A 27,480-nucleotide genomic window follows, 5' to 3' on the forward strand; every position below is an offset into this window, starting at 1 on the left:
TTTGGAACCCGTTCTTGGGCTAGGAGCTTTCGGGCACACTCATTATTTCATTTATTACCCTCATGGGCAGTCGAGGTCCAGGGCATGCCCTGGGTTTCTTCAGAGAAAGACATGGAGGCACTCCAACAGCAAGTAATAGGGTCACACGCAGATCACAGTGAGAACTTGGCTATGCCTGAGCTGTCCCCACTTCCCAATGCTGGGCTTTGGTGATGACAGGGAGAGAGGGACTGGCTAGCTTGCACACCAGCATCTCAGTTGCCCTGTGTCCTGGGTGTTGGGGACCCCAATGGGTGCTTTAGCTTTGTTACCCGAAGCCGCACACAATAGCTGCGTCTCCCTCCTGGGGCTTTTGTGCTTATTCCAGGAGGAAACGCTCTGATTCGGGAAGCTTTGGCCAAGCACGTGCATGGGCACGGTGAATGTGCGTGAACGCCAGCCAGGCTGGATGCTGCGCTGGGAGCTTGGCTTCTCTGACTGACTTCTCACTCTCTGAGCAGGGCTGGCAAGCCTTGCCACTGGTTGATAACGGGGTCTCTGCCCAGGATCTCCCGGGTTTTAGATGTTTGTTCATTTTAACGTGGCAGAGGGTGTGTAACATAGGTTCTACCTTGTGACTACTTCAGGGCTTTTTTTGTTGCTATTGTTCCATTAGTTTGTGAGATAGGCTCTCAAATAGCCCAGGCTGGCATCTGACTTGCTGTGTAGCTAAGGATGATCTGTCTTCCAAATGTATCCATAACCCTAGCCCTAATCCTAACCCTTTACCCCTAATCCTAACACCTGCGCCACTACTCTGGTCTCACTGTGACCCTTTTAAAGGATGCAGTTTAGTCCTTAGCCCGTTCACTGGGTTGTGAAATGATCCTACTGCCTTGTTCAACTTTCTCATCAGCCTGTAGTTCTTAGCTATATTCTGCCAGTACCTGCCCCCGAAACTGCAGTCTTCCCTTCCTTGAACTGCACTTCTCCCTCTCCTAAACTGCAGTCCTCCCTCCCCTAAACTGCAGTCTTCTCTCCCCTAAAGTACACTATCCCCCCAAACCACAGTCCTCCCTCCCCTAAACCACAGTCTTCCCTAAACTTCAGTTCTCCCTCTCCTAAACTGCAGTCCTCCCTCCCCTAAACTGCAGTTCTCCCTCCCCTAAACTGCAGTCCTCCCTCCCCTAAACTGCAGTCCTCTCTCCCCTAAACTTCAGTCCTCCCTCCCCTAAACCGCAGTCCTCTCCCCCCTAAACTGCAGTCCTCCCTCCCCTAAATTGCAGTCCTCCCTCCCCTAAGCTGAAGTCCTCCCCCCCTAAACTGCAGTTCTCCCTCCCCTAAACTACAGTTCTCCCTCCCCTAAACTGAAGTCCTCCCTCCACTAAACTTCAGTCCTCCCTCCCCTAAGCTAAAGCCCTCCCTCCCCTAAACTGCAGTCCTCCCTCCCCTAAACTGCAGTTTTCCCTCCCCTAAACTGTAGTCCTCCCTCTCCTAAACTGCAGTCCTCTCTCACCTAAACTTCCAGTCCTCTCCCCCCTAAACTGCAGTTCTCCCTCCCCTAAACTGCAGTCCTCCCTCCCCTAAGCTGAAGTCCTCCCCCCTAAACTGCAGTTCTCCCTCCCCTAAACTGCAGTTCTCCCTCCCCTAAACTGAAGTCCTCCCTCCACTAAACTTCAGTCCTCCCTCCCCTAAGCTAAAGTCCTCCCTCCCCTAAGCTAAAGTCCTCCCTCCCCTAAACTGCAGTCCTCCCTCCCCTAAACTGCAGTTCTCCCTCCCCTAAACTGCAGTCCTCCCTCCCCTAAACTGCAGTCCTCCCTCCCCTAAGCTGAAGTCCTTCCCCCCTAAACTGCAGTTCTCCCTCCCCTAAACTGCAGTTCTCCCTTCCCTAAACTGAAGTCCTCCCTCCACTAAACTTCAGTCCTCCCTCCCCTAAGCTAAAGTCCTCCCTTCCCTAAACTGCAGTCCTCCCTCCCCTAAACTGCAGTTCTCCCTCCCCTAAACTGAAGTCCTCCCTCCCCTAAGCTGAAGTCCTCCCTCCCCTAAGCTAAAGTCCTCCCTCCCCTAAACTGAAGTCTTCCCTCCCCTAAACTGAAGTCTTCCCTCCCCTAAACTGCTGGCAACCACCTGCCTGCTTTCTACTGGTGATTCTGATTTGAACACTGGACATGTGTCAGTAGCACAACACAGCGTGTGGTCCCTTACTTCATTTAGATAAGAAGAGCGTAGGTGCTTTGCTCTCTTATGCACGTACAGCATTATGTTGATAGATTCACCTGTGGATGGACATCTGGGTGTTTTCCTTCCCCGAGACTTGTCTAAGGAGAGCTGTTGTTCACACTCCTGTACAAGTGTACGTGTGGGCACCCGACTTCTGTGCGGGCATGCACCGAGATGAGGCAAGGGCTGGGTTATCGGGGAACTGTGCTCTGCACAGTAGGAGCTAGGCAGACCGTTTGCACAGTGGCTGCATCACCCCGGTTCACACCAGCAGTGTGGGAGGGTTCCAGTTTCCCCACATTAGTGCCAGCACTTGCTCCTCTTTTTTTTTTCTTTTCCATCAAGGCGGTCCTAGGTGTGAGGCAGCCTTTCACTGTGGCTGATTCTATTTCCCCGATGACTAATGACTAGGAGCAGTGTCCTGTGGTTTTAATATTCTTGTTTTCTCTTGACCCAGTTCCGTGTCCCTTTCCCAGTCCACGCACACCTCTCCAAACCAGCTCCCAGCTCCCGGGCGGCTCTCCAGCCAGCCTGGGCCGGCAGCCTGAGTTGGGTATCCCACTTCTGGCCACTGGGAATGCTCCTTTGTCCCTTTCGGGTTCTTTTGGTTGGGGCGGCTGCCACCTCAGCCACTCTTCAGATTCTTCTCACTGGCTGTGGGCTCTTAGCCTTGTCCCGTTTGTTGGTTACTCCTTCCTTGCAGGTTCTGATGAGGACCCTGAATTAGGGCACAGGGTGCCTTTTCCTCACCTTCGGGGCAGGGATAGATCCACTAGGTTATTGCTGTTTCCTACCTGAATGCCCCATGTCCCCTTGTAGGATTGTCCTGGGAGACCCAGGAAGAGCCACACTTCCCAGAGCCAGCAGCTGTTTCCTCTGAGCTTCCCAAACCACCTCGCTGTTCTCTCCCTCGGAACTCTCTACACAATGCTGTGTCCCCCACACTCTGCAGGTTTATGGTTTCAGGCCTATTTTTGACCACAGAATCAAAGCTGACCCTCTCCCCATGAAGGAATCCTAGGCAGGAATAAGCAGGTGGGAGAAGTATTTTGGGGTTCTGAGGGTTTATTTAGAAGCCCCTTCACCATCTGCTCACGACAAAGACTACCCACCATGCTCTTCTCTTCTGAGACCCACCCCCCTTTCTCCAGACCTGGCTGCCTCAACAGGCACCTTCCACCGGGTAGGGTCGGCAGTGCCACCAGGTACTCGATTTTCGTAAACAGCGACATGGGTGTTACATGAAAAAAATCCCCTGCCGTGAAAGATATGATTGCACCGGGGCACGACGTGAGCGCCTCCATTCCCTGTGTAGCTCCCAATCGTGGTGCCCGTCCGTGGGAGATCACACACGTGAAACTTGGTGTGCACCGAGGATTCTTCTGGCTCCTTGTCTCTCATCTCAATTCCAAAAAAGCCATTTGAGAGTATGTGGTGGTGGGGTAGTGTGAAAATAACTTGCTGGAGAGGAGATGGACCTAAAGACCACCTGCTGTGGATCTCCATGATGGAAGAGTGGAATTGGCCAGCCACCCTGGTCAATTCCTGGCAGGACACTCAATGGCTCCACAGTATAGAACCGTTCTGGGTCTTGGTTCCTTAGGAACCAATGGCATTAACTCCGCCATTGTGAGAGGTGATCCTTGGAGAAGCTCCCAGAAGGTGTCACATGAGGTTGGCCACCCTGATCTTGTTGGAGGTTAAGCTCCAGGCAAGTGCTTTCCTTCTTGTGTGAGCCAGTATTGACCTTGAGTCTCCATCCCCCATGCTGTGGCTACAGCGGAGATGAACAAGTCACAGCATTAAAAATAGCCTCACCCCTCACTTACATGTGTGCAGCCTGCTGTTTCTGAGGAGCGGATGTGTGATGGATTCCCAGTCTTCCCAGTTACCCAGTTACCAAGTTACCAGCTACTGGCATCTTAGTACAAGATAATCTTGTAGGTATTTTGGCCTCAAAAGGACCCATGTAAGATCCTTGCTATACAAATGGGGAATACAAATGCTATACAAATGTTAAGGTTTTAGGGAGGAGGGAACTTACGAGGGCTTTGACACAGACATCAGACAAAGCATGAGTTCAGGTCAGACTATGTCTGTCTTGCTGCTTGGATGGGCAAGGCAGCCTAAGGAGGCCTTGGGACAGTGGCAGCTAGCTCTCTTGAGGACCCCAGTCTTCCAAGGTGAGAAGTATGGATCTCTGAGGTCTAGGCCAGACTGTGAGGCCAGCTGCCCCACAGGAGGGCGACCATTAGTGAAGATGAAGAAGTAGAAAAGATGGATGAACTAGTGACTGAAGGCCAGGGAGGAAGGATGAGGGAGATGTGCGGTGTGGAAGAGACAGCCATGCTAGCACAGATGCGGGAGGACAAGTGTGCAGCCTGGGGGCTGCCTGTCTGTGGCGAGTGACAGGAAGAACAGCTGCGAGGCACCAGAGGAGGAAAGGCCACCCAGCACAGTAGCCATGGTGAGGACTGACTGAAGTCTTTGCTTTGCCACAGCGCCATTCCAGCCTTTCTGCCCTTTCTCCTAAGCCTTTGGATGAACATCCAGAGGATATTTTGTTTTGTGCAGAGTTGGGGATTGTTTTTATCCAGTGCCCACAACTCCTGCCCAGGCTTTACTTCACCTGGTGGTCACCTACTCTCAGACCAGGCTTGGTGGGGAAGGGTCCCTGAGACTTCTTGGTGGCCTTGTGGTACCTGCTCTTCCATGTGCTGGCCACTAGATGGTAGCAGGAAACCTGTTGGTTTCCCCCAGCAGGTTGTTTTATTCAATCTGGTAGCTCTTCTGTCCACGTGCCCCTCTGCCTCAGTCTCAAATCGCACATGTCACGGGGTGAGGGATGGTTCTGAGGCAAGGCTGAGTGAGACGGAGCCGCAGCAGTCTACTTTTGAGAAGTGGCCATCTCAGGGCACCGTCCCAGGCTCGGAGGTGGCTTTCAGCGCCCTACCTGTGGCCGAACCCTCTGGTGGGAGCTCCCGCTGTAAATTACATCCTAGTTATGCTTCCAGGGCCATGTGGGGGCCAGAGCAGAGGACCGGGCTCTGAGGAAATCGAGACCTTCCTCCCCCCACCCTTGTTCCACAGGGTGCCAAGCCACGCCCCATTTCAGGTTTAGCCTTTAGTGCTTTGGGTGTCCTTTATGGGTCTGCAGTTTCTGTTTTTTTTTTTTTTTTCCTGGCATCAGGGCTCATGTATCTTTCCTACAGTTTGTGTCAAGGAATGGGCTATCCTCTAGAGACCCATGCTGGGTACTGGAGACTCACAGAGGTCAAGGGTATGTTCAGCATTTCCAAGATAAAACGCTGAACAGGCCATTGATCCGGAGGCTGGGACATTTTTTTATTCTTCCTGCAGTGATCATCAGCCTTGCGAGTGGCGGGGTCGGTGGGCGAAAGGGACATTCTCACCAGGGTGCCAGAAATGGGGACACAATCTGTCACTCCCCTTACCTACTACCTCTAAGTACCCTACTAGTCTGCACCCCAAACTGTAGTCAGGGATGGGGCCCTATGTGCCCTGTGGAGCTACCAGGTGGTTGCAGCTGCCAGAGCTTTCTGCTGGTCAGTGACGCTATGTAGGCATCCTGTACGGATAGTGTCTGGTGGAGCGCCTTGCGGTTCTAACTGGCCTATAGGGCTGCTGTTGCCGCCAAGTGGCCTCCCTGGTGACACTGTCCATGCTTGGAGCATGGACCCTGGCTCTTCGTGTCGGTGCCCTCTGCGAGCTGAGTATTTTTGAGGTTCCAGGCTGGGGTCCTAGGTCCTTGTGTAGGCATGCCCACTTTCTCAGAGGTCCTCCTTCAGTGCGAAGGGGTCAGTAGGAAGTTCCTCATACACTTCTATTCCTAATCACTAATATATGCTCCCAGAGCCCAACTCATCTCCCGACCTCCTGATGTCCTGGCTCCCAGCCCCCTCTCTCTGCTTCTTGGCTCTGCCCGTAGCCAGTTTTGTTATAGAACCCCCCCCCCCCCACTGCTCGGCACAGGTTTTGCTTTGGTGCCTGTGTTCTCCCCAGGCCTACCTGCACACGGGGTTCAGTGGAGCACCCGCCATGTGCTCCCAGCCAGCCTGGCCGCTCTAGGCCTCCTTCCAAGGCTCCAACATCCTGCTTGGCTTGTGTCCCCCCAACTCCAGCTGCAGCTTCCCTCTTGTGCTTCTGGCACAAGGCATGCTGGGGTGTGTGTGCGTGGGGGGGGGGTCCTTCCCCTTGGCCTCTCTCCTCCCTATTACATCAGCTTACAGCCAAATACCCCTGGGGTCTGGTAAGGGAGGGTTTTTCATTAATTTTTTTTTTCCAATGGAAATAATTCCACCACTTGTCAGAGGGATTTTTGCATGCATCTCTTTAGGGGGGTTGACTTCCCTCCCTTTCTTTCCCAGCCTTTTAGATGCTCTTGCAGTGGGCAGCTTGGCCTCCTTAGCGGGGCTATGCTGATCTGGGCTGCTGAGGAGGGTAGTTTGGGTCCCTGAGCCCAACATTTAGGTATCTGGGTCCCAACTGTCCTGCTCACGGGCTGTGTGACAGGATAGCCCTTACCCTCTCTGGTCCTCTCTGTCCTTCATTTGTCCTGTGTTGCTGGTGAGAGGTAGTACTTGCTGGTTCTCTGGCTTGTGGCTTTGATGTTGTGATTGTATAGGATTGGCCCTTGTTCTGGGTCTAGTGCGGTAAGAGGCCCCGGAGGAGCGCACACCAGTGAAGGGTCACCAATAGACTCCCTCTGTGCTCAGAGGGCAGCAGAGTCTAGGGCATAGCTAAGAGTGAGCGTGTTCCTCCTGGTCATGTCAGCCGTTCCTGGATGGGGAGACACCCCCATTTCTGTTGTAGCCAGCACACCTCCTCCTGGCCTCCCCCTCTGTTCCTTTTTCTCTTTGCCTCTCCCCCCCCCCCCCCGCCCTGTTTTCCATGCCCTGCCGCAGTGGCTTTGAATCACCAGCCCTGCAGATGGGTAGGTCCTGGTCACTGCCCTGTCCTCCTGCTGTCCTCTCCTCTCACCCGGCTCTTGGCTCAGAACTAGGCCCGGCTGCTGGTGACCTGAGAAGGGAGCCCCTCTAGGCACTTAGGCACAGAGTGTAGCCCTCCCCCTCCTGCCCAAGGCCCACATCTGGCCAAGGGCTCAGTTTTCCCAGCTGTAAACTGCCTCCCGCTGCCCCTTGGCATCTTCTCAGGTTTCGACTTCATGGTCCTTTTTCTTTTTGTGGAGGTGGGGGTGTCTAGGGAAGGAAGGCTCAGCACGAGATTCCCTCTCCCTTTACCCGGCTGAGGTTGTGAAGTCTTTGCCCAGGTGTTGGGTGGACTGGCATCTCTTTGTGAGTTAGAGTCCTCTTTTCCAAGCACTTCCCCAAGAGGCCAACCTTCCTGTGGCACTCTGTGGTGGCGGGAAGGTCTTCTGTTCTCTTCAGCCTGGCTCTTGGTTTGGGGTGACATGGAGATGCTGGCCTTTTCCCCACCTCTGCCGCCCCCCAACCCCCCAGTGCTTCTTGGTGAATCCCTTAAGCAGATGTTTGGCCATAGGGATCATCTAGACTCCCTGCACCCTTCAGGTGGCTTTGCTCCCCCTCACAACTGAATGTCTGGCTCTGGCTGGTGAGGCTCAGGTCATGACCTGTCTGCTGATTGGCTGGGCCAGGACCTTGCTTACCCTATCATTTGGACATCTCAGGGCAGCCACCAGCGGGAGTAGCCAAGGCTGTGCCCTGGCAGGGGGTGATGGTTGTGGAACTGCAGGTTGGTGTTTTCTGGGGCAGCTCTGGATTAGCCTTGGTTTTAGGTATCTGGCATCAAGGGAACTCTCCGGGGATGCTGTTGAAAACAGAGGCCTTGTCTTGTGGAGCAGGAGGAAGGGCAGTGACGGTGTTGTAAAAAAAAATCTTTAAAATCACAAGTGGTAAGAAGTGTGTTCGTCCCAGGCTTTGGGGCCATGGGTCAACCCAGGGGGAAAAGCCTGTCTCTTGCCCAGATGGGCATTCCAAGTCACAGAAACAGTCTCCGAAGTAGGCAGGGCTTCTGGGGATAATGCTGGACTTTAGATCTGGTATAGGACATTGAGGAGATTGGGGGAACGTCCCAGTGAAATGCCAGAGTCTGTTATGAACTATTTGCAGGTGTGTGTGTGTGTGTGTGTGAGAGAGAGAGAGAGAGAGAGAGTGTGTGTGTGTGTGTGAGTGTGTGTGTGTGAGTATGTGTGTGTGTGAGTGTGTGTGTGAGTATGTGAGAGTGTGTGTGAGTGTGTGTGAGTGTGTGTGTATGTGAGAGTGTGTGTGAGTGTGTGTGAGTGTGTGTGAGTGTGTGTGTGAATGTGTGTGTGTGTGTGTGTGTTTGTGTGTGTGTGAAGAAGGTGTGTAACTGGCTTGCAAATGAGGAGGGTATTCTGGAGCTTATGGTCTGAGACCCCGTGGAGGTTTTGGGGTAAGACGTAGGAGGACCTAGATCAAGTTTTTATGCCAGCTGGTGGATGTGGTTTTGGGGTTCCATGTGTGAGGGCACAAGGACATGCTAGGTCCCCGTCAAAGGCCAGAGGGGAGAGTGGCCAAATGCCGTGGACCAGTGGAAATGTAGAACTCGTAATAGGATGTCAAACAGAAAGAACCTGGTGGGGGGTGGTTATTTGGAATGCTTGGGAAAGTGGGGTGTGTGGCTTAGGGGCCAGGATAGGCTGGTAGGAAGGATGTGGTAGGTTAATGGAGGTCAAAGGGGAACACGGGAACCCTTTGTACCTGAGGCCCAAAGGGTGCCATTTACCAGGGTCTTTGGGGTCCTGGCCAGAGGGATGGGCTGAGTTTTGTGTTACCCGGGGTGACCCGTGCTTCTGCACATTCTGTCAGCTCCTAAATATCTCACCACGAGGAAGTTTAAAAGCAGACTGACAAACAACGCCCCTCCCCCTCCTGCCCCCTCCCCTACCTCCTGCTCACTTAAAACTGGCTTCTCAGTGCCCCTCCCCCTCTAGCCGTCTGAGCCATGGGCGCCCGCAGGGGCATCTGAGTTCGAGCTGGCCCCTCCTCTTGGCACAGCTCCAATGGCTTTTCCAGCTGCCATGGCAGTGATGGATGCTCTGCCCACCTCTGTGCTTTCGGGATGCTGTGTGTCTTGGTGCCACTCCCTTCTCCCTGTCCCCCTCTTCTGCTCTGCTTAGGTCCACTCATCTTCCCAGGAATCCCAGGACCCCATTGTCTCTGAGGAAGCCTGGTGTGACCCCATCACCCATAGCCCCTCTTCCATTGCTTATACCGCTGTCCGTTGACCCAGGCCCTCATTCTCTTCTGGATTTCATGATTGTGGTGCGAGCCCTGTGTTTGGAGCAGAGCAGGCCTGTGGGATTTGGTTCGGGTGTGTGATTGCTTATGCAGCACGGGGCTAGTGGTCTGGATGCATCCTCTGAATCAGGTCCCTCATCTGCAGCTCCAGCCTGCCTCCGCTGTGCCCGGGGCCTCTCTTCATCTGATGAAGCCACTGCTTGGAATAGGCAGCTGCCCAAGGCTGACACAGTGGGTCACCGCCTTCAGAAGGGGACCCGCAATGGCCACTAGTAGAGCTCATGGCTTTCCCCCTTGCCTACCTGGCTAGCAGGTGAATCACAGGGTTTGGTGCTCAAGGCTTTCCTGTAGGGGAGCTTCCAGGATTCCTTCTGATATATGCGTCTTTGAGTTGAAGCAATTGCACAGAAGTGAGGCCGTTCAGTCTCACCAGAGCCTGAGAGCCATCCTCTGTCTGCTGTTGCTGGGTTGCTGCAGCCCTGGCTGCTGGGCGTGGGGTAGCCCTGGCTGCTGGGCGTGGGGTAGCCCTGGCTGCTGGGCGTGGGGTAGCCCTGGCTGCTGGGTGTGGGGTAGCCCTGGCTGCTGGGCGAGGGGTAGCCCTGGCTGCTGGGCGTGGGGTAGCCCTGGCTGCTGGGCGTGGGGTAGCCCTGGCTGCTGGGCGTGGGGTAGCCCTGGCTGCTGGCCGTGGGGTAGCCCTGGCTGCTGGGCGTGGGGTAGCCCTGGCTGCTGGGCGTGGGGTAGCCCTGGCTGCTGGGCGTGGGGTAGCCCTGGCTGCTGGGTGAGGGGTAGCCCTGGCTGCTGGGGCTTAGCCCTGACTACTGCTGTACTTTCCCTTGTCCAGACCATTCTGACATACCACAGCACAGGACACCGCAGGCTCCCCTCCTGGTGTGGGGGTTCTTCTTCTTTCTGCCAGGCTCCAATCCTGCTCTCATGGAACCCAGTAGGGTCCAGTCTACTTCCCTCTGTGAAAGTCACTCCAGCCTTCTTCCCCCTCCCTTTTCTGAGAGGGCATGAAGCTGTTCCCAGGCTGGTCCTAGCTGTAGGAGAGGGGCTACGGGATGAAAGGTGATATATAAATGTAAGGTGATGATTATTTATTTGACAGGGACAGCTGCCTGTGGTGAAAAATGTAATCTAGTAATCCTTGTGTGAAAATCGGATCTGTGGCTCAGCAAGCTGCCTGAAACAGCAGAAAAGACCATTTTCTCTCCACTTCCTTACCCACCCTCCCCCATCCCCACCAACCATGCTCACTTCCAAAGCTCCCAAGCTCTTGTAGCCCGGTAGCATGTCTGCAGACGCATGTAGTATGCATGTAGCATACATGATGCATCTTGCCGCATGTGGATTGCATACATGTGCCTCTTGCTCCTTTTGCTTGTGGTTAGCAGTCTATCAAGTTTTTTTTTTAAGCTTTCCCACTTTTAACTTTTTTCCACCAGGGAAAATTTTTCCATGGTCCTGGGCACACAGTATATAAATCAACCTTTTCCTGGCAATGAATGATAAATTTGTTTAAAGATGACTTTTTAAATATACACATCTCATCCTTTATTAAGAACCGTAGCACATTTGCACACCAGTGAGGCTGATGAGCTTGTGCGTGTTCACAGAAAGCATTACCTCTTGGTGGAAGATTTGATGCTGCAAGACACAGAGCACCTTCAGTGTTTTTCAGAGCTGATCGATAGTTTGATTTAATGATCGTCAATGCAGAGGATGCTGCTTTCACACAAATACACGTAGCATGAAACCAGCAGAAGTCTGCTGAGGCCTATTTGAGAAACTGTTAGAAATTCTAAACCAAAATCCACTTTACAGTTTTTGATGACACTCGAGGCAGCCACTCCAAGAGTAAATTTTTTTTTTAAAAAAAAACGAACGTTCGTGATGCAACACAACCCCAGAGATATGCTAATTTGATACTTGGGTGCTGAGAACTGACTGTAGGAAAACGTGCAAAGTCTTTGTTTCCCGTAATCAAACCGTTATGTTTCTGTGAGAGCACAGTGTCGGGTGCTCTCGAGAGCACTGCCGTCCACAGCATGCGGGGGTCTCGCCTCTCAGGAGACCCTGATCACTGGTGGTGTGTGCTGTGGCGGCTCTCATCCCATGTCCCATGTTCAAGGTTGCGGGAATGTCACACAATGCACCACAAGCGAGCTCCCAGAAACTTAACTGATTTCACTCTGAATTAGGTTTTGGCCACTGTGAATTTAGATAGAAACTTTTCTCAGCCTCTGCAATATTCATTTACAGGCGGAATTCGGTCCCAGCCCATCGTTTAAGAAGCCCGGCTTTCTATGACTTTGAAAGCCAAGACGTTAACAGTGCAATACTGCTAACCCCACCCTGATGTGAGCTCCTCGTTCCCACAGACATCCTTCCTTGCCCTAACTTGCACAGTGCATTCAGTGTGTTCGGTCCCAGCCTGCCTTGGGTCTTCCTCGTCTCCATCACTGTGGCAGGCTGAAAGGCCTGGTCAGCACGCTGGCCGCGGTCACTCTGAGTGTTTTCTTGTGACGAGATTGACACGATACAGTTTGGGCACAACTCCACAACACTGACACCGACCTCCTTGGAGCACAGCGTCAGGGGACCATGAGGCCTGTGTGTGTTATTATTGGTGATGTCACCCTTGATCACAAGGAGGAGGCAATGCCATTCGGTGCCTGGGTTGTAGAGCTATAATTTCTTCTCTGAAATTAATAAGTGTTTGGAAGAGCGGATACTTCTGACACTAGACAAATACACAGTTGTTCCTTGGCCGTTCACCCACTAATTTTAGCTAATCCGTCAGCCGTGTTGCCTGCTACAGTGATATTTGTATAAATGTAATTTTCTGTTTACTTCATTGTGCTGCATTTATTAATTGTAATTCTGGAAGGAACTGCCTTCTCCCACCTATTTATTTATTCACTCAGTTATTCTTATCATTACAGGCTCATAAATATATAACACAGTAAGAGCCCGGACAAATGATACATAATGAATTTATTCTGTGGATTCTGGCTGAATAGTTGTCCCCTTTGTTCCCGTTGTTCTTGCTAGAGACATCTTACGGAGACATCGTTCAGTTGGAGCCTGTGACCTTTTGAACCAACGTGGCTCCTACCTTTTTATTTTGAAAGCATTGCTCACGTGCAGGCATTACAGGAAACTCTAGCTTCATGCCCTGTCCCTGGAACCAGTTGCTGCTGTAAGGATCCGTCTTCTGCTGGAGACTGGTGTTTTGAAACCTGGACTTGGTCGCTGCTCTAAAGAGCCCTGGCTCCTGTTAGAGACTGATGTGTAGGAGGCAGGACGCAGGCCCGAAGCTTGCCAGGGTCTCACTGCTTCCAGGGCTTCCCAGAGAACAGGACCGGGAGGCACATGGCTGCCAACGAGGCCACGAGCGTATCTATATTTATTTCTATTTGTGTTGTTAAAATTGTGAGTTTGTGCTGATTTTTAATTGCTTTTAATTTGGCAGTGTTGCAGCTGGCGAGGACTTGGGAAATCAAATCCAAGCTGTCCCCTCCCAGAGAAGAGTGACTGAGGGGATCTGGCTCAGGTGACCCAGCCAGGTGGTCAGAGGTAGGTCTGGGGCTGGAGCTTGGGTTTCTGGATACCTGATGCATTAGGCATGTTTCTATCGTTGTGATACAACACTGCAGCTCAGAGAAGGAAGGGTTTATTTGGCTCATGGTTCCACAAGGGTGAGAGTCCACCACCATCATGGCTCAGAAGTGTGGAAACAGGCAAGCCTGTGGCAGGAATGGCTCAGAGCTCGCATCTCATATTACAAGCAAAAGAGAGAAACTTTGACATGGCCCAGATTTTAAACTCTTAAAACCCGCTCCCCGTGTCAGATTTCCTCTAGCAAGTTCACATCTATACTTGACTAAACAGGGCCACCAAGTAGGGACTCAAGTACTCAAATGCCTGAGAATATGGGGGGCATGTTATTCAAACCAACCATACCTGACATGTTTTGACAACAAATGAATATAGTGTACCGAGTAGTGTCCCCGTCTGCACTGATAACTGCTTGGAGCCTGTATGCTCTTCTGGTTTGGAATAAGGGTCTTTATAGATGTAATCACGCTGAGACCCTCTAGGGTAGGTCATACTGGGTTAGCTGATGACTGGTATTCATCTAGGAGCGAAATGTAGACACTGACACTCAGGAAGAATGCCATTTGATGACGGAGGCAGAGAGAACTGATTTGTTTGCCAAGGACTTCCAGCTAAATCCACATCTGAGAGAACAAGGAAGGAGGCTCTCCCAACCTCTCACAGAGGCCTGGCTCTGTGGACATCTTGGCTGGCTAGAACTCTGGGGCGTGAATTCTGTTGTTTAGGTGTTACGGATGTTGTTTAGGACCTCACGCAGTGAAGCATCTGATGGGTACTGCTGTCCGTCCTCTGCAGTTAGGAATAGTCACTTATTATCAAAAGAGGTCAGGTGTAAATGGATACTTAGATAGTTAAATCTCCAGTCCTCTCAGTGACTGTCCTCTGTGTAGTTCCTCACCCAGGGGTGCCCTGGACTGAGTTCTAAGAACAAGACTTAATGAGTCCTCACTCCCTTCCCTCTTCCCCAAACCTTAGCACTCCGAGGCTGTTCTCCTGCACCTTGCGTCTTGCTTTGTGCAGCCCGAGGTCGCCTTGTAGAGATGCCCCTCCCTTCACACATCCACTTCATTCCTAAGGTTCTTCCTGTGCCCTTTCAGGAGCACAGGCCGCCTGCGACATCTTGTGCTATGTGGTGTGTGGACTCTGTGCTTAGGACTCCTGGTCATTCTCACCTCGAGCATGGCTCTAGGTTCTCCTGTCACGACGGCACTAACTCGTCTTCCCATGATGCCTTTGCTCAACATGGCTCACCTGGCAGTGCTCTTACTTGGGAAGTAGTGGCCTTTTAATGTCAGCTTGGTTGGACTCACGGATTTGATTGAGCCCTTGTGCAGGATAGAGGCCATGGTTTGCCTCAGAGATGTTCCACTTGGGTAGGCATGTGTTGTCTTTATCCTGAGGGAAAAGGGAAGAGTGTAAGACACAGAGAAACACCCACGTCAGCATATCTTGTTGCTTTTGGGGTAGAAGATTCTAAGCTATGTAAGGGGAAATTGAGACCTTAAAACAAACAAACAAACAAACAAACAAACAAACAAAAAAGCTGCTGTCTTGCCATTCTGCGTCCCAGTAGCACATTCACGGCAAGGGCAGGCAGGATAGGGACCAGGTGTCTGTGGCTTCCCAGCAGGCCTCTGCCAAGATCATCCTGTCCTGCTCTTTGCTCATTTCTCTGTCCAGATGGCTGGGGGAAGGCATGGCTGGCATCAGCTAAGGTGATGTATGACCAACTGGGGCCAGGGCAGAAAGGGCCCAGTCTATTAGGGGTGTCAGGCTGGGAAATCGGAAATTAAAGGCTGGAGCCACGGCCAGCAGGACCTCCCCCTGGTGCAGTATTCTGAGATCACCTGCGGTGGGCTTCATTACCAAGGGTACGTGGGAGGGAAGGGCTGTTGGCAGGCCTTGGAGACAGATGGCTGCCGGCTCCAGCCCAGTCCAGCGATGAACCTTTAGGCTCTCAAGACCTTCAGGCACAAGCACAAGAAACTTTCCTCCACTTGGAAGCCATATTCCCCCCCCCCCACCTCCCCGAAAGCCAGGTTCCCTTTGGATCTCAGTCTTGTCATCTGCAAAGAAAGAATTTGGACAAGAAGATTTTTCAGCGTCTAGCCATAGCCTAGATTACGACGTATAGTCATCTAGGGTTGTAGCTGATGGTCAAGGAACCCATTGGAGGATGGCCTCAGGGAGCTAAGGTCAGGGAGGCTTCATAGAGATGGGGTCTCTGAAAGAGCAGAAGAGGCTTTCTCTGTCTCTTGTCCTTGGCGTTGTCTTTCCATTTGTCATCTGTCTACCACCCTCCATCTTACAGGCGCTTAAGTGCCTACTGTGTTAGGCGCACAGCTGTGAGGAAGACAGGCTTTAGACAAACTGCCACACGTGTGATTAATAATAACCAGACTGAAATGTTCAGGTGCCTCTGCGTCCTACCGTGCTGCCTTGGTCTTCCCTCTTCTCTCTTCCATCCTCCCTCCTCGTCCTTCATGGGCATTGCTTCTGTGGTCGTTCAGTACCTCCTTGAGGCTGGGATTCTTGACTGCTGTTGGCCAGAAAGGCCAGCCTGTGCTTGCCCCTGATGCTTCTCTGTTGTGGAGCCACTGGGGGTCAGGGTGGGGGTGGGGGAGGTGGAATGAATGCCTGCCTGCTCTTTCAGAGGCTGCATAGCTTCTGAAGGTGTGACACCCTGTTGGCTTTGGAGTTAGACGTTTCTTATTTTGTGTGCTGGTACTATCTTCCACAAGTCTCCCACTTTCTCTGAGCCTTAGTTTCTGTGTCTGGACAGGAGGCTTAACCACATCTGTCCCTTTTTTGGAATATCAAACGTTCAGGTGTAAAGGAGGGGAACCTTGGTGATACCTTGAATGAGCAGGTGCTGGTTTTTCTCTCCCTTCTGTTTGAGTTTATGGCCTGGTGGTTGTGGATCTGGGCTGGAGGTAGGGAAGGCCAGGAACTGTGCAGTTCCTGCTGCAGCCTGAAGCCAGGCAGGCCATGGAGCTGAAGCCAGGCAGGCCATGGAGCGTTGCTGGGCAGCAGGAAGTGGTACCCTGGACAAGATGCAGACCTTGAGCTAGGAAAGGCCGGGAGTCTACCACGGGCTGGAGAGAATGTTAGGCATCTCATGCATCCCAAAAATGAAGTGAGCTGCAACAGCTGCCTGCCCTGTCCTGCTGGGTGTGGGAGCCAGAGAGACCCTTAGTGAAGAGGGTGGTCAGCGAGCCTGTAGGACTCTGAACCCTTGAGACTTCTCACCCCTTCAGGGTTGCCACGTTCCCCTTCTTTCTCTGTGTGAGCTCCCTTGGAGTTTTTCATTTTGCTTTGTTTTTGCCCCTGTGGAGAGCATCTTGCGGTGTTGGCACGCCCCGTAGGATGTTCTGCATGTCTGGGGTTGTGGTCTGACTCTAACTGTGTTGAGAGCATTTGAAGTGCTTCTTATGTGCCTGAGGAGCTGGTTCTTTTTCTTTTTTCTTTTTTTTTAAAATTTCATCTACTTTTGGTTACTAAAGTGAAAATGTAACTGGCCACCTTCTCCAGTGGATGCCATCCTAGATGGCCATGCTACCCCCACATTGGCCCACCTGTGGTGTGAGGTGACTTCAGAGAGGTGCATTCATTGCTAGAGTGTACCCATATGGGATGATAAAGGCTTAGACACTCTTGGAGACTGTGTGGCAAGGGGCATAGTCCAAGGGCCTTATTGCTGAGCCAGGCAGGCCATTATAAGGGGGACTCTTAGAAGAAAGGCCTTCAGGGCACTTGCCTCTGTGGTGTTGACCAAACAAATTGATGGCACTGGAGAAAGTGAACCCAAGTTTGGAGCAGTCATTCAACAAACTGAGTGGAAACGGAGGCCCACCATACAGTGGGCACTAGCATACTGTCCTTCTGACTTCGAGAGCTACTCTATGGAACCCTTTCTTGGGACACACGAGGACTGGGAATTGAAGCCACAGAGAAGCTGATATTTGGTTCTAAGTCTGTAAAGGTCCCCAGGTCTGATTTGTGACCAAGCCATGCCTGCTGAGCCCCAGGCCACCATCCACTCACGTTGCAAGGCTGTCGCATTGCCATCTGCCTTCTTGCCTGAATACAAGGGTCCCGGTTCTGTCCTCTATGGCCTGGGGTTAGCTGGTGAATGGGTAGGTGGGTGGGGAACTATGTGTGGGGGTGCAGGATTTCTCACAGGGCTGCGGCTCCAGGGTCCTGAGTGGCCTTGTTTTCTGTGGAATCCACAGACACCTGCCTGGCTGTTAAGGACCAGGAGGGATTGGGGGTAGGGTCAAAATGGAGTCCAGTACTCACATTCCATCCTTAAGGAGAAGTGTGCAGATGAGACCCTAGTCTCCTTCCTCTCCAGTACCGGCTGGGACTCTGCCCAGCCAGAGGAAGGGCCCTCCCTCAGTCCAGCTGTTGTGCACCCCAGCCCCTCCTCCACCACTGCAGCTGTCCTGGCTCCATCAATCTCAGCCAAGGCTTGGGGGGAAGGGGGGCAGGGAGAAGACGGGCCTCTTGCATGTGTCTGGCTGAGGGAACTGGCTTCTGCTTCTAGGGGAAGTGTCTCCAGAGGGAGGAGGTTTCAAGGGGTTTCTCACCCTGGATCTTGGGTAGATCGTGGGGTGTGGGTTGCTCAGCTTTTAGCCTCATGGAATTTGTTTTTCTGGGAGGCCAGCTCTTTTTTTGAAAGAAATTGTAAAGATGCAGCTTCTCTCTTCATCTTCGGACTCTTTGGGGGTTGGCACACCCACTCAGCTGAGATTACCATGAGGCACGAGAAAGGGCTGGGGCCTTTGTTCCTCCTGGCCAACTGGTCTAAGTTGGTGAGACTTAGGTGTGTGACCTGCAGCACAGGGACATGTCCCGGCCTGCACAGGGTCAGAGAGATGTCTGACAGCATCAGCATCATCTGTGTGTCCCGTTCTGCTTCCTAAAAGCTAGTCCTTGAAGACCCTTAAGGACCTCGTGTTCTCCCCCTGAACTCAAGGGCAAGATGAAAAAAGAGAGAAAGAAGTCTTTCCTGGCCAGACCTCACTGTGTCTACCTACAGTGTGGGAGAAATGTGGCCATGAGTTCCACTCTAGCAGGCAGCAGCATCTTGGGGTAAGAGGTTGACCCAAGGCCTCTGGAAGAAAGGCTGTAGGAGAGAATCATTTATTTTGTTTCTCTTTCTGAGTTTCACCTAGCCCAAATGCAGGTCGGAGCCAGACTGTTAGACTGTTAGCCAACCACTAGACAGCAGTGATTCCAGGCCTGGCTCTGAGTTAGAGACATCTGGGAAGCTTGTCAATAATTCAGATTCCCGGGCCTCTGTCCCAGATCCTCCGAGTCTGCAACCTGCATCTTGGAAAAACGTTGCTGATGATTTCCATGCAGAGTTAGGCTTGGGCTGGACCGGCTGTCCCACCTCTCAGGAGGATCCTCCCGGGAAGTAGCTTTTCCCTGAATGTCCACAGAAACATGCTACCTTTTGAGAGCCAGTTGTTAAGTGAGGTGCTGTTGATGTGTTCGTGACTCTCAGTGGTGTTCTATTGGTGTTCTAGACGTGGCTCCGGCCAGAGGGCTCGGGCAGTGCATATGAGTGGAATATGTAATCTACCTTCGAGACAGACAAGAGGACCCACAGTTAAAATACAGTGGGAAAGGTGGGCTGCTGGGGACACTCACTGGGTTTTTGCGTTCATTTGGTTCTTCCATGAGGGACGAGAGATGCCCAGGGAGATAGAGACTTAACAAAAGCTACCAGGGTGTTCGATGTTTGTGTTTGTTTGCTGTTTTGTTCTTTAAGGAAGGCTTAGACATGTTCACTTTGGGATAAGTGGTCCCAGAATTCCAGGTAGAAGATGGGGGCAGCAGATAGGACTGGTGTTCATCTTGGTTTCTGCCATGTGGTTTCTTGAGTCCCAAGTCTTACAAATCATATGAAGCTTCTAAATAGCCAACCGTGCCAGCTGCTCAGTAAACATTAGCTTTTCTTCCCCCTTATACTGCTGTTTTTTTTTTTTTTTTTTTTTTTTGGGATGGGAATTGTTATATATTTGTAGTTCTCAGACTTGCTGAGCCCTCCTAGCTGGGGTTGCCTGATTAATTAATTTTCACACAAGGGCAGACTCCAGTGTGCCAAGTTCTGGGCACTGCAGGAGAGAGAGGGTGGGCACTACCCCTTCAGTACCTCAGGCTTGCTCTGGTCTTTGGGGACCTAGCCCTCTCCTGTGCCTTTTAGCTCAGCGTTCCCCGAACACAGCTCCAGACACATTGCCGGAGAGCTCAGCACGCCTGCTTTCTCAGGAAGCTGCCTTCACTCAAGCCTCCGTCCTCCGCTTGACATGAAAGTCTGTCAACATTTTTTCCCCATGAAGTTCTTCCTCCTCTTTCACAGTCCCCAGTCTCCAGCAGGCTCCCCCAGCCAGGGACACGATTGGATTGCAGTTGCTAGCACTTCCTGGAGCTAGGTCCCCGGAGAGCCATAAAAATCCAGGAGTGTTCCTGGCCACCTTTCCACAGTCTCTAGTTCACTGTCACACGCCCAAGGAACATGTGGATGTTCGAATGCGTGGTTTCGTGTGTGCACGTGCTCACGGGTGCACGCCAACTGTGTGCACTCTGCTTTGAGGGAGCTTTTGTGCCTTGGTACCTATGCCATGTGTCCTTGGCTGCCCATCCGAATTCCTTAAGTGGATTTTCTGACTCGGGGCTGTGGGGACCGGCCCCCTGTACGTCATCGGAGTGGGCACCGAGCCTACAGCAGAGTGGATTTGGGTCTTGGCCGCACTGCATTCCTACCATTCTTTTCTCACAGGAAAAGTGCCTGAGAATAACCCTGGGTTGGGATTGCCTGTATACAAGAGGGGCTGTGGCTTCCACCCCGCCTTCACATTTGGTCCCTCTTGGCCCCTTCAAGCCCTTCCCTCCTACCTCCTCTTAATGGCAGATGCAACCAGCTGGGTGGCCCACAGGGCTGCACATGTCCATCAATAGTTTAATGACCAGCTCCACTGCTGTCCTCTTCCCACCCTTGGAAGCTGCCACCCAGGTGCCCATTCCTAGGATTTGTTCTCCACACCCAGATAATGGAACCAACTGGGATGGTGAAGAATGACATCACTCTCTCTCCCTTCCTGCAGCCCCCACTACTTTAAAATAAAAAAAAAAAAACCTTTGAGCCAGCCGGTGGAATTGAACAGGAACGCCAGCCATCAGGTGTAAGTGAATCTGCTTGCAAATAGAAAAGCCCACTGGGTTGGGGTTTGGCTGGGGCTCAGATGCTCTCCGCTCTCAACCAGGTTTCCATCTCCTCCTACTCTCCTCCCCAGGGACTTCATAGTGGGAAATCTTTCCCTGGGGAGTCTGATCTCATTGGAAACCGGAGGCAAGGACGTTTGTTTCTGTTTTCCAAGGCACCTCGTCTTTGTCACAGGAAAGCACTTGCCACTTCACAGGCCCCCAGCACTCAGCCACCCAGGAAGCCACTGCAGAATCAATTCCGATTGCCCCCCAACATCTAGCTCCTCTCTCACCTACCCATCTAGTCTTTGCCAAAGGATCGGCTTGAGGCCGTGATGGGCTGTGCTCTGTCATCCTTCTCACCCCCTCTGTGGACTCCTCTGCCTCTGTCTGTGTTCAGAGGCCCAGCAGCAGAGGAGACAAAGTCTATCTTGAAAAATGAATTCATAAAGGACAGCCATGGGGACTCACAGGGAAGGGGACAGAGCCTTCATCACTGTGGGTCCATGGGTGTGAGATCTCTGCTGCTCTGGGCTGTCTCTAGCCTGGAGGCCATAGGCAGAGTCACTTTCTTTCCTTACGTGGCATCAGAAGACACACTTGGAATCCTCTGTGTGAATCAGAAGCCATGGAGGGCCCTGTGCACGTGGTGGGTAGAGACCCCAGGGTGGCAAGAAGTCTGTGCACAGTGAGGAATGCCGTGCCTCCTTTGATGCATCATGGTGGGGGTGGCACGGGGATGCTTTCTTTGAAGCTCCCAAGTCTGCAGACTGATTGATGACACTCTTAACTTTGCTGCCGACCCTGCCGCGCTCCCACCGGCCCACCTCTCTCTCACCACAGTCTGTTTTTGGATCATGCTAGTTTATTTCAGGGTCAGAAGCAGCTGGGCATTTTTAAAGAAAAGTATCATTATCTAAATCATGCTTCGTAATAAGAATGCAAATCAAAGAGACAGACGAGGCCTCACAAACTACTATCACAACAAACCAACTTTCTGTTAGCCCGTGGTGCCTTCAGCCCATGTTTGCTTACAGGCCTGTTGCTGTAGTCATGAGGTACATAGGATTTTTGGGGTTTTTTGGCCTTATTTAATATTTTACCACAGGCTCCATAATCATCACAGTTAGACTTTTAAAAGGCTTCATAGAATCACCAAGTGTTTTCCCAGTAGCTTGTGAAAGATCCATTGGTATATGATGCTGTGATATTACATGTGTGAGTGTACGTGTGTGTGTGTGTGTGTGTGTGTGTGTGCGTGCACACGTCTCTTTAGCCGTCTGTCTCCACTCTCCTTTGTGCTATTTGTCTAGGACAAACGGAGAGGCCCAGCATTCTTTCATTCTTTCCTAGAGTAACGGAAGAACTTACTATGGGTTGTTAAATACCAGCCGGAAGTCAGGTGCCCGGGAGCAGCCCCAGATTTAGCTCAGATCATGCTCCGATCGGTGTCTGCCCTCACGGACTGCCCTTGGGAAAGCAGTCTGGTGGCTGAGACCCCGTTTTAAAGGCTGGCAACTGCATTTTTGTTGTGGCTTTGGCTTTGAAGTCTCCTGGCCTGGGTGTCTATATCGAGATCGTGCCGCTTGGCTTATTCAGGAATTTATTTTTATTCGTTTGCTTGAGACGAGTCTCCTGTAGCCCAGTCTGGTCTCAGACTTACTATATGACTGAGGATGGACTTGAACTTTTGCTCTTTCTGCCTGCATGTACTAGGATCAGATACACTGTGGAGGCCAGCTTGAACACTTGAGGATTTTTTTCCATGTGCTTTCCTGTCTGATGCCAGTGACAACTACAGGAGAGATTGAGCTAGCTTCCACCTACAGTGATCATGAAGTCTCAGATGAGTGCTCAGCCCATTCATCAATAGTCAGTGAACTTCTTTTAAAATATTTACTTATCTATTATATCTAAGCACACTGTCGCTGTCTTCAGACACACCAGAAGAGAGCATCAGATCTTATTGCAGATCTTTGTGAGCCACCATGTGGTTGCTGGGATTTGAACTCAGGACCTGTAGAATAGCAGTCAGTGCTCTTAACCACTGAGCCATCTCTCCAGCCCAATAGTCAGTGAACTAGATACAGGGCTGAGAAGGCAGATGAGGGATCCACAGTGGCATGGTGGGGCCTGTGACAAACTGAAGATACTGCACATGCTCACTCTGAGTACCGCTCTTCAGGTCCTGTGTTTATTGAGCCCAGCATCGCCGGAACTTACGTTCTTTATTCTCCCTCTCCGTGTCTTGGTCTTCTTGTTCTGTAGCATAATGCCCAAACCTGTAGAACACAGTAGCAAATATTTGGCTATGCAAAAGAGGAGCTAGTTCTTTTGTTTTAAATAAATACTTGCAAGCAGAGCTCAGCTCCTGCCGGCATCTGGGCTCCAGGTCTGTGTAGCAGGAATTGTCACTACTGTGGACCTTTAGGAAGGTGCTGATTCTCTTTGTCCTTGGCCTCGGGTTGGGGTGCTAATGATCAGACATGAACACAGTGAAATTTCCTCTCTAGAGCTTTCCCTAGCCCTCTGCTGACATGACATGGTCAGCCAACATCATTGGAATTCCCCAAAAGTCAAAGGTCTGAATCTGTTGAGGAACCTGTTTCTTTTGTTCCCAGACTCTTCTGATATTGTCTCTGTCTCTGTCTCTCTGTCTCTCTGTGTCTCTGTCTCTGTCTCTGTCTCTCTCTCTTTTGGAGGCAGGGTTTCTTTTCGTAACCCTGGCAGTCTTGGAACCTACTCTGTAGACCAGGATGGCCTTGAATTCACAGAAATTCACCTGCCTCTGCCTCCTAAGTGTTGGAATTAAAGTTGTGCACCACCATATTTCCAGCCACAGTCTGTTTCCAAAGGAAAGTTCAAACTCCTGATTTTTCAGGTAGAAATCTCTTAAGTCTGATTCTAAACAATTGGCATTTAAAAGACATGATGTGTACGGAACCGATCTTGTCTATGCTGGATTGGTCTGGGAGTGTCAGTCCATGACTCCTGGTTGGTCTTTCTGGTAAGATGCTGATTTGAGTATAAAGCAATAAAATTAATAGGAAGCCATGGAAGTGGAGGGATGAGATATTCCTAATAGCATCGAGGTACTGGGCAGTTGCACAAGTGAGAGGAAGTCAGGCGGTGGTGGAGAAGCCACCGTGGGACAGTACAGGAGCTCTGGAGATGCTCTGTGGACCATCAGGAGTCACTGCTCCTGTGTAGTTGTTGGAACAAATTGATAATGTCCCAAGGTAGTGTTCCCTCTGTGCGTGTTCAGTGGTGATAAGAAGATGTCTGACTGTCTGTCTGTTTGTGATACCACACTGCTCTTTTTCTAGTCCCACTGAGTAAAGCTTGGCATTGTTGGAGCAGCCATGAGTTGGATCCGGGGCCAGGAGTTGGATCTGGGAAGACCATATGGGGCAAGTGTCTGGTAGTTTCCCTCTGCTCTGTTCTGCGTCTCGCTATGTGGGAATTGTCCCCATTGGGCAGTTAGTAAGTATTTACTGCAGGCACTCAGAGGCAATTGCCAGCTCTTCCTCCAAGCACCCCTCTGAGATCTGCAAGAAAGATAAAGGGGTGCCTGTCTGAGGTGCTTTGAGGTCCTCAGGAAGCAGAAGGGACTCGAAGGCACCTCAGAGTACTCTGAGGCTTCCCCAGATGACGGCCGTGACATACGAGCCTAGAGGTAGTTAAGAAATATCGCTTACGAGGGAAGTAAACACTCGCTGTTATTTATTATTTATTAAAAAACAAAGCTTTTCCCAGCTGGGAGGTTTGAGATCACTGACTGTGTCAAGTCCGATTTCCCTCCGTTAACAACGGGTCTCATTCCCCTGCTGTCTCTGTGCCTGAGACACGGCTTTGGTGTGCCTTAACTATTAGAGGGCTTCTGGAGAGGAGGGGATGGCAGATTGAGGGTCGGAAAGCAGAGCAGCTCCAGGGTACGGCCCAGTGCTGCATCTCTCCAGGATAGGGCCAAGTGCAGCTGGGGGGTGAGGTGGGGGAGGTCACTGGCTACCTCTTCTTGGTGGGACAGAATCAAGGTGAGACTTGAATATGACCCCCAGGAGTCATTGGTGTCCAGGGATCTAGTGCTGTTGTGGGAAGAATGACAGTGGCGAGTGAGAAAGTGGGACACAAGAAGAGGGGTCAGGTCCAGGGCCTGTTGAGCTGAGAGCTGGCCAACCCAAGGGCCACATTTGCCTTAAGTACTGCAGGGCTGTAAGACTGGTTCCCTTGTCTGTGTTTCTCTCCCTGGGAGCCTATTGGCAAGCTGGTAAGTGGGGGCGGGGTGTGTTTGCTCCTACTCAGGTAAGTGCAGCATAGGTTAAAGACTTCGGTTTTGAAACTCAATAGGTCCAGTGCAGTCTTTGCTTCAAGGCTTTGAGTGATCTCTTTAACCTCTGAACCCCAGTTACCCCATTTGTAAAGTGGCAAGGCTAATACTTCCTAGGGCGTTCTATGAGATTTAAAACTTAGCACGGTCCTTGGACACATAGTAGGCACTGAATGGCTAGGAGCAGCGGCTGCTGATTTCAGGGCCAGCCACGGACCGTAGGTGTCCCGTGTCCTGAGATCACAAGAGGACCAGCTGGAGCCTGGCCCAAACCTCTCCACTCTCGGGCCTTATTTTCCCATTCTAGGGATCAGATCTGAGCTGGCAGACATTAACAGGAGGACCTGCTGTCCAGGACGCATTCATGCCTGAATTCTAAGTCACTGGCTGCATCCCTGCCTGCAGGGTGATTATAGGGTACCAAGAGAGCTGCACCCCCTGATAAAAAAACGAGGCACCAGAAGGAATCAGAGCTTTTGTTCTATTGTGTTTCTCTCAGCTCCCCACCCCCTTCTCTATCTCAAAAAAAAAAAAAAAAAAAAAAAAAATTAAAAAGAAGAAGAAAAGAAACGGAAGAGATGAAGGGCTGTCAGCACCAGATCACAACACGGGCTCCAGGAGTTGGCGGCTTTTCAGTGCCGGCACAGAATCCCCCCTCTTGCTTTCCTCAGCTCAGCCTAATTAAGATAAATCGGAGTGCACCCCTAGAAACAGAGTTTCCTTCGTCCCTGCCACCCACTGGAGTCTGGTAACACTCTCCCTGTCCTCAAGAGAACCACCGAAGTGACCACCCCCTTGTCCACTGCTGTGGTCAGAGTCTCTTTTCCCCAGCATCCCTTGGGTCATGTCACACCCCTGCCCTGGAGCCTTCAGAGGTTCCTTGCTGATTGTCTTCGGGCCTTGCTCCTCAGTGTAGCAAAGGTTCTTCAGAATTTGACCTTGGCCTGCCTTGTACACATGTGTTTCCGTGTCTCGGCCAACTCTCTGTTTCCTGCATGGGTCTGGAAATTACCTGCCTTTGTGCCTTTGGTCACACGGCCCGCTCGCTTGGAAAGCCTTCATCCTGGTGGGATTAGGGCCATTCTTCAGGGATTAGTTGAAGTGCCAACTCTTCCAAAAACTGCATCTTGCCCGGGAACGTGTTCCTGCCTCCCCTGGCACACAACGGATTCAGAATTAATGTTGAATTTGTTCATGGACCCTCCTCTGTCACTGTGAGGGTCTCTTCCAGGGCCTCCTCAGAGCCCTGCTGTCTGTGTCCCCCCCCCAAGCCGTGGAGCACATTTGCACTTTAATTACACATGATCTAAGTTCTTCGGTATTTCTCTCTTTAGGCTGCATGTCTTGTTACTTTCCCAGCGTTGTTTGTTCTGTCTCTGAGCCTCATGTGCAAGGGCAGTGAGAGGGTGTAGCGGAGCCTCTGCTCTCAGCGCTGCCCTGACCAGCTGTGGGACTGGGCAAGTGGCCATCCTCATCAGACGTTCAGCTTCCCACCTGTAAAACAAAGGGTGGGGCTCCACTGCCTGGAGGATTTCTGGGTAGAATATTATGAAGACATAATGGTATATTCCATATTTCTTGCGCTTTGCGGACTGTGTCTTCCAGGTTAAAGGGCCCCAAGTTCATGTGGTTTCATTTGCAGAAGGGGGTCTTCAGGGATATGGTAGTTCAGGGCAAGTAAGGTCACGAGGCTGGGCTTCACTGTGACGAGCAGCCCTTGGAAGAAGAGGATAAAGTCTGGAGAAGGACCACTGTTGAGGAGAGAGGGAAGGCAGGTGGTACAGGCTGGTGTCGAGAAGCATGGAGAGAAACGTTCCTGTTGTTGAAGCCCCTGCCTGGCACTTTGCTGCTGCATCCATGGCGGGGTGACACGCCCGTCTGATGTCCGCATCTGTGGCCTGTGGTGTTTAGCTATATAGTTGTCACTTTGTTTCTGTCATTCCCCAAAAGAAAACCTGTGGCTGCTTGCAATCGCTCCTCCGGTCTTTACCCCATCACCATCCCTGGACAGCCTTAAATCTACGTTCTGTCTCCATGGAATGGCCTATTCTGCTCTAGCACCGGCTGCTTTTCCTTAGCATCCTGTCGTCGAGGACGGTTGTGCTGTAGTGGGTACCGGACTTCCATTCCTTTTCAGTGCTCAGCAAGTCTTCATTCTACAGGCGATGCCCAGTTTTATGGAACCATTTGGCACCTCCCGGACCCTTTCCGGATGATTTCAGGTATTTTCCTGTATTGAGTAAGGTTCATTGACCATCTATGTCCATGCTTTTGCGAAGTAGGCATGTTATCTCTTCTCTTGGGCCTATACCTAGAAGTAGAGTTGTCTGCTAACTATGTTAGCTTTTTGAAGAACCTCAAAATGCTTTCTAAAGCTGGTGGAGTGTCTGACGTTTCTGCCAGTGGTGTATGGAACACTTGATTACAGTGTCTTCATACCGGTTACTGGTCTGGCTTTGGGAGCTACCCTAGTAGGGCTGACATGATACCTTATTATAGATGCTTTCCCTGAGCTCCATTCTCAGCTCCTTGGTATGTTTCAGTTTGTATCTCTGTTGTGCGTGATGCCCAGCATCTCTTCATAGAGCAAGCCACCCCTCGCTCTTTGGAAGCCCTTTCAAAATTGGCTGCTCGTCTTCTTAGGTTGCAAGCGCTCTTTGTATATTTTGATTATGAACTCCTAAGCAAGCATGTACTTTGCAAGTATGTTCCCATTGTTCTGTGGGTGTCACTTTCTTGATGGCCCTCTTTCCTGGAGCCCCTTAAACCTGTCATCTGAGGAGAAGGGGGTGTGTTGACCAGCAGCCCCTGTAAGCTCCCCAGACCCTGCGTGGCACGCTTCTGGGATGAGATTTT

General features: G+C 51.5%; 1 protein-coding gene across 3 annotated transcripts in view; it reads left to right on the forward strand.

Annotated features, from left to right (window-relative positions):
- TSPAN9 (tetraspanin 9) overlaps nt 1–27,480 on the forward strand; it is a 177,996-nt gene that overhangs the window by 46,006 nt on the left and 104,510 nt on the right. For all 3 annotated transcript variants that reach the window (XM_080914194.1, XM_080914195.1, XM_080914196.1), the window contains exon 2: nt 12,937–13,040. The gene's annotated coding sequence lies outside the window, so the exon portion shown is untranslated. The remainder of the gene's footprint in view (nt 1–12,936; nt 13,041–27,480) is intronic.

This window comes from Micromys minutus, assembly GCF_963924665.1.
Source record: "Micromys minutus genome assembly, chromosome: 3".
In the NCBI taxonomy this organism is placed as follows: Eukaryota; Metazoa; Chordata; class Mammalia; order Rodentia; family Muridae; genus Micromys; species Micromys minutus.